A 6,562-nucleotide genomic window follows, 5' to 3' on the forward strand; every position below is an offset into this window, starting at 1 on the left:
AAGCCCTAAGAATGATTGGGTGGCAGGCTAAGAATTCTTAGAAAATCCAAAAAACGAAAAAAAATTGTTTTTTCCATAACCAAAGCTTTATACTAATCTTTTTGTATACCCCTTTCAGTTAATTCCCAATCTGGAGGACAAAACAATAAGATTGTGTTTCATTTGAAAGGTTTGTTTCTCTCGGGGGACAGAAAAACCATTGTTTTGTCACATTGGGAATTACTGAAATGGAAAAGCCTTGGAAAGCTGACGTTTCGAGCGTTAGCCCTTCGTCGGAGCGAAATTTTAATTACTGAAATGATTATGGGTCTTTTGAAGAAACTCTTAAAAGATATCATAATGGTATTCGTGCTGTGAACTAAACAAAAACTCGAACTCCAATTCACTTTCCGGAGGCAGAGTCGATCTTCCCGACTATCTTCGGACATTTGATTGTTGGAATCCAAAACGCAGTTCGGCGCTTAGCCCTTGAAGGTGAAATTCCGCAGAATTATGAAAATCGCAGTAAACGTCAGTAAATATTGCCAATGGCGATCGTAGTTTCGATTGAAGTGAAAGTTGCGTCATTGCACATGGAATGTACTTTGGAACATTTAATTTTGTTGGCTTTCACGATATATTTAAAAATTTTTAAGAAAAGAATACACTTCACGTTTTCTTATTTTTAGAGTAAATTTCAAGTGAATGAAAAACTCAGACTGGACAACCTTTTGTTCCGACATCGGGCCACAGTACAGTTTTGGGCTTCCTTTGATTTCTTGGTAGTTTCTTGTAGTTATGGGATTGCTTACGAGTCTTACTCTGTTCTCCCTTTAAGGACCCTAGTCAGCTTCGCCCATGTTTTTGTTGACATACGGGAGTTTTGTTGACGTATTACTCTTGGGACTTGGTCAAACCAAAAATAATTCTGGGAAAATGCGAGATATTTTTATCGGCTCACCTATATTTCTTTGATACCCAAGAAGTTGGCAATGAAAAGAAGGTAAAAAAAAAGGTAAAGTCTGCTTACGAGCCAAGTGGCCCGTTAGGCCGGAGCTTATCCCGGTTTCTGTAGCATGAAGCGGCTAGGAGTATTTCTACTCTCCCCTGGATGGGATAGTAGTCCAACGCAGGGCTACCCCTAGCATTAAATTCGCTGGTACCCATTTATACAACTGGCTGGAGAGAGGCGCACCGTGAGAGTAGTGTCTTGCCCAAGAACACAATGCAATGTCCCGAACCCGGTCCACTGGGTCCGGAGTCGAGCGCACTAACCACGAGACCACCGCGCCTCCCCAATGAAAACAAGGCGAGATGGTTTAAGGTATCAGTATACCCCAAAATTGATCATTTTGCCAAATTTTAGGTTTTGATATTCCCAGGTACATCTCATTGGGTTCTTTTAATTGCAAAAAGTTCCGCGAAAAAAGCTTTCTTCTAGACGAAGTTGTAAAGGAAAAACGATTCCATGAATAAAAAATAATCTCGTTGCTTGGCAGTTAAGTACTAAGCCTCAGTAAAAGTAAACTAAAGATGGTTTCATTTGTCGCACACGCAATACACACGTGTAGCATAAGATGAAATGCTGTATTTCTACTTTCCTAGAATTTCTTCGTTTTCAAGTTTACCAAATCTTGAAACGGGTGTTGAATCCGCGCACCAGTGGCTCAGTTGGTTGAGCACCGGGCTGCCATGCGGAAGGTCGTGTCCTCTGTGAGTGTAGGGTGGGTGGGTATAGCAGGTCCACATTAGCTGAATAGCTGCCAAAACTTCAACCTGCTCAAACAAATAACAAGCACACAAGCTTGCTCACTTCTACAATATGCAGTTTTATTATCGGTGAGAAAATGAAATGAACAGCGAAAAGATCAAGGCTTTTACAGTTTGTGATAGGTATCAGTATTCAAATGTTCGCCGTTGTGTTCAGTGCTGTCAGCTTAAGTTGAAGACACGTATAACATTATTTAAACCAGAATCATCGATCCGACGGTGAATTCGCTGTTCGTGATTCCTTGCAATGTAGTCAAGATAATACTTGTCCACTTTCCAGAAACGATAATACATTTATTCTGGTCATTGTAGCCGTTAATCGCCCTCTGGTCTTCGAGGAATCACAATTCAATAATTGCGGTACAAATTGCGGTAATTACAGTAAAACACCCGCGTATAAGAACAAGAACTGTTTTCGTTCCAGAGATATTCGAGTTTTTAAAATATGCAAATTAGCCAAGTGATGATGTCATACACTCAACCAAATTTTGTTCAAATATGCTGAAAGGAGATATCTCAACCAATTTGTATCAGAAATTTTTGATTTTTTGCTGGAAGATTCTACTAAATGTTCTCCACAATATGAGCTTAACAGTTCTGTTACCGTGGCATCATACTGGGTTTTAGACCTCCCCATATTTAAAGCTTTTCTGGCCACCTTTGGCTTTCCATTTTGATATTTGCTTACAGCACTTCATATGCATGATCCAGCAAGCATATAAATATGTTAGCTCGAGTTTGTGGCCTTGTTTAATATTTTTCAAGCTGAAAATCGCTAACATATTGAAATCAAGTGGGTGGGGACTGGAAAAGAGTGAGTTGCCATGGGAACATAATTTTTTATAGCCATAGGTGTGTTTCCTGTAGAACTATTACACTACCAAGTTTCAATTGTCTGCGCTGCAAAATGGCTAAGGTAGCTCTATTTATATACTCAATATAATATTGGGTTGAGTTTATGACGTCATCAGTCAGCTCATTTGCATATTTTATCCATTTTTCAAACTCAAATATCGCCGGAACTAACGATAATATTTGCAAACGGTAAATGGCGTTTTTGTTCTTTTATGGATTTCTATGTGATACACTACAAAAGTCAAGGGGTAAAAATTTGATCATAGTACCACTTTAAGAACATCAGGCTGAAATTTGGCCAATAAAGCACCACATAAATAAGAAAAAAATCAGCCTGATAAATAAAACATGTTCTTAATATAACGGGGAAAGGGTATTAGAAGAAGGAAAAAGTACAGTACAGTAAGTGATCAATGTAACATGGTGTTCAGGGCCATTACAAACTTTGAAATCTATTTTAACGAGATGCTTCCGTGAAGCATACACTGGGTTGCCTGTGGTACGTGTTACAGAAAACCAGAAGGCGCTGAATTGTGTGGTATTGAACTACAGCATTCCAGTCTCCGAAGAATAACAAATAAAAGAGAGCAGAAGGAAGTTTCCGGGATGGTCGATCGAGAATAAAATATTTACGACATGAAAACAACATTAATTTTGAACCGTGAATATAGAATATTAAAAGTTACGATCAGCAACAAAACATTTTGGGAGATTTTTGCCACGTTCAAATAAATCGCAAAATCAAAAGTGACATGGCCGGAATTCAGCGGGCGCCGTGATTAAGTTACCGCGGCATGTTTACTCACCAAACAGTGAAGCATCTGTTTCAAATGATGGCAAGATACCGGGTTTTTGTAAGTTTGTTTTTCTGTCAAGTGTTATAAAGTTTGACGATAAAATGAGCGAAGTCAAAACAAAGATTACAATCGCCCAACTCTTGAGGCAATGACCACAAAGTCAAAATATACTCTTCAAGATGCGTACGACGTTATTTATCACCAGGTAATTCCATCATTTTGGAAATAGCAGCTACTTTATTCTTCCTCGGCGTCACAAATTTTCACTGATTTGGTGGCTCATTTTGTTGAAACTCAAGCACGCTTCTAACAGGCCTGTGAACCCTTTCCGCTTACAGAGCAATACTAAACAACTTCTCCCATATCACATTTCAACCTTAAGCTCGAAAATTCAATACACAACATGATATTATAATTCACAAAGGCAAAAAATACCACAGAATCCTTTTCCAGCGAAAAATTTATTGAAACAGACAACATATTTGCTCTTAGAGGCGAAAACCTTTTCCTATTTCATTGCGTGCGTGAAGACAAGAAACTCAATCGTGTTAAATTACCATGTACTTCAGGTTTCCTGAAGAACCTTTTCCTTGAATAACATAAAAACTACCCAGTTAAGCTCGCATATCATAAAACATGATGAATTCATAAAGGCCACCTTTTCCAGCGTACAATTTTTTGAAGCAAACAACATATTTGCTATTAGAGGCAAAAACCCCTTCTATTGCATTACGTGCGTGAAGAGAAGAAACTCAATCGCGTCAAATATGCGCAATATTGCAACAAACTAAATTTCAGGATCAAACCGTTACCATGAAGAACATTTTCCTTGATTAATGAAGTACAAAATACACGACAAGCTTTCTTTCAAATAATTCTTGGCTGTCACATTTCCAATTATTTTCAGACTGTGCTGAGTTGATCACAGATCCACGTAAGGTGTTCGATTAGTTCTCTGTCTTTGTTGACCCCATAAGTTACCCGAGAATTTTCCATTTGGTTTCAGTGTTCTACATCACAGCATACTTGGTAAACTATTAGAAATGCAGCTCACTTTGATTTCGGCTCGACCGGCGACAGATTGTTGTCGAAGCCAATTACTCGTCGCTTTTAAGATTCCAACGCCTGTCTTGTTCAGTATCCAATTGACTTGCCAATATGAGCTTCATAAGGGTATATTTTGTTCAAAGATCCACTAAAACGCCATTCGCGTTACATGACTTTCGACGCCATTGCCGGTTTACGTTAAGCTTATCATTCTAGTGTGTCCACCAGAGAAATCTACGCATTTCCACTACCCTCTCGATCCTAAAAAAATACGCGCAGAAGGCTCTATGCACAATAATACCACTTAACAGGGGAGTGACAGGCAAGACTTTTACCGACACGAAAAAAAAAAAAATTCAACGGAGAAATCTATCAATTTTCCGACTGGGATTGCCACGCGGCAACCCAGTAAAAAGGCTTGTATTGTGAAATCAATTGTAAGGACATTGAACGAACACATTCAGGCTCATTTCTTACTAAGCACCCCTTAAATAAAAACTCGATCAGCCTCAAAACTAAAATTAGTGTTCTTATATGCGGGTGTTTACTGTACTCTTCGCTGCCACTCCAAGAGAAGATGGTTCAACAAAGATTTCCATTTCCAGTCGATAACATGTTGCGAAGAGCAAGTCATACATAAATAATTATTGGAAATGAAATTCTAATAAACATAGCTTAGTTTTCAATTGAAAACAGAATTATATGGCCCATTTGATGTCCGATGGAAACATTACTTTAACAGTTACAGAATCCCCCAGTTTTCGGTTGCACCGAAAATGACGACTGAAGAGTTGTGGGCGCGCAATGTAAACTGGGCGACTAGGTTTCTCAGTTAAGGCTGGTTTTCACTAGCGTGGGAGTCGGAGTCGTAATCAGAAGCGCAGAGCCATACGATCTGGTGAAAATCAAACTGTTGGAGTAGGAAGCAGAATACCGATTCCGCTTATGACTCCGTCGCTTACGATCCAGTGAAAACTGAAAACTGAGTCGGAAGCGGAAGAAAAAACCAATCATAATGTTCGATTCCAAGCATTGCGATTGGTTGGTTCTTGCGGTTCTGCTTCCGACTCCGACAATCTAGTTTTCACTGGATCAAAAGCGACGGAGTCGGAAGAAAATTGGAACGTTCTGGTTCTTCCGACTCCGATTCCGTCGACATTATGACTCCGCTTACGACTGCGATCTTTGATTTTCACTAGGTCATAAGCGCTCTTATGACGCCGACTCCGTCGCTTGTGAAAACCAGCCTTTAATTTGCTCTCGATTTTCCCTCGCACGCACGTCATTTCTTTACTTTCATTGACGACAGAAGTCACTTATCTCTGAAAATCTCTTCCAGCCATTTCGCCAAGTGTTCTGTCTCCGACAACACTCAGGCAGCGTTTACACGAACGCGTTTTCAAAACGATGCGGTTTCCTCTGTCGTGTAAACACGAGAGTGCATCGATTAGAATACAGTTACTATTTTGGCGCGAAATTTGCATTGTTGAATTCAAAGAGAAAATGAGGGGACAGAGAGGGAGGCTCAAGGCGTTGGCCGGGATATGTTATGTCCACGAAAGTTATTTTTAGACGAGCGGAAGCCGTTGTTCTAGCGGAAGTCTGTCTTCTGAGACGTCCGCATGCAGTCTTGCCTCGCTCTCAGGTTCTTAGTGAAAAGAGAAAATGATGGCGCACGTGGAAGGCTGATGAATATTTATTTTCTTTCAAACATCGGACCGAGGTTGGCCTGCATGCGGACGTCTCGGAAGACTTCCGCTCGTCTGAAATAAACTTTCGTGGACATGACATATCCCAAGGGCTGGACCGGGAGCCTCCTTCTCTGTCCCCTCATTTTCTCTTGATTCAAAATAATAAATTTATCACGTAGTGCAGCGCTCGCTTTTACCATCACCACTTCCTGGCGAAAGCGGTTCCCTGTAAACACTTACAAACCACATCGATTTTGACGTGGTTTCGAAGTCATAAAACTATTCTGTCGATGTGAAACCGCTTTTGTGTAAACGCTGCCTCAGCCTTCTGAGGTCTGCACCCACCCGGGCGGGGAAACCTTGTCAGGAAATTTCATTTTCTTAATTGAAGGACTTGTCATTTTTTTACAATTATCAGAGTCC

General features: G+C 40.2%; 1 protein-coding gene across 1 annotated transcript in view; it reads left to right on the forward strand.

Annotated features, from left to right (window-relative positions):
- Positions 1–6,562, forward strand: part of LOC138043454 (NLR family CARD domain-containing protein 3-like) — a 283,562-nt gene that overhangs the window by 29,971 nt on the left and 247,029 nt on the right. The window lies entirely within an intron of this gene.

Source organism: Montipora capricornis, chromosome 3 (assembly GCF_036669925.1).
Source record: "Montipora capricornis isolate CH-2021 chromosome 3, ASM3666992v2, whole genome shotgun sequence".
Taxonomy (NCBI): Eukaryota; Metazoa; Cnidaria; class Anthozoa; order Scleractinia; family Acroporidae; genus Montipora; species Montipora capricornis.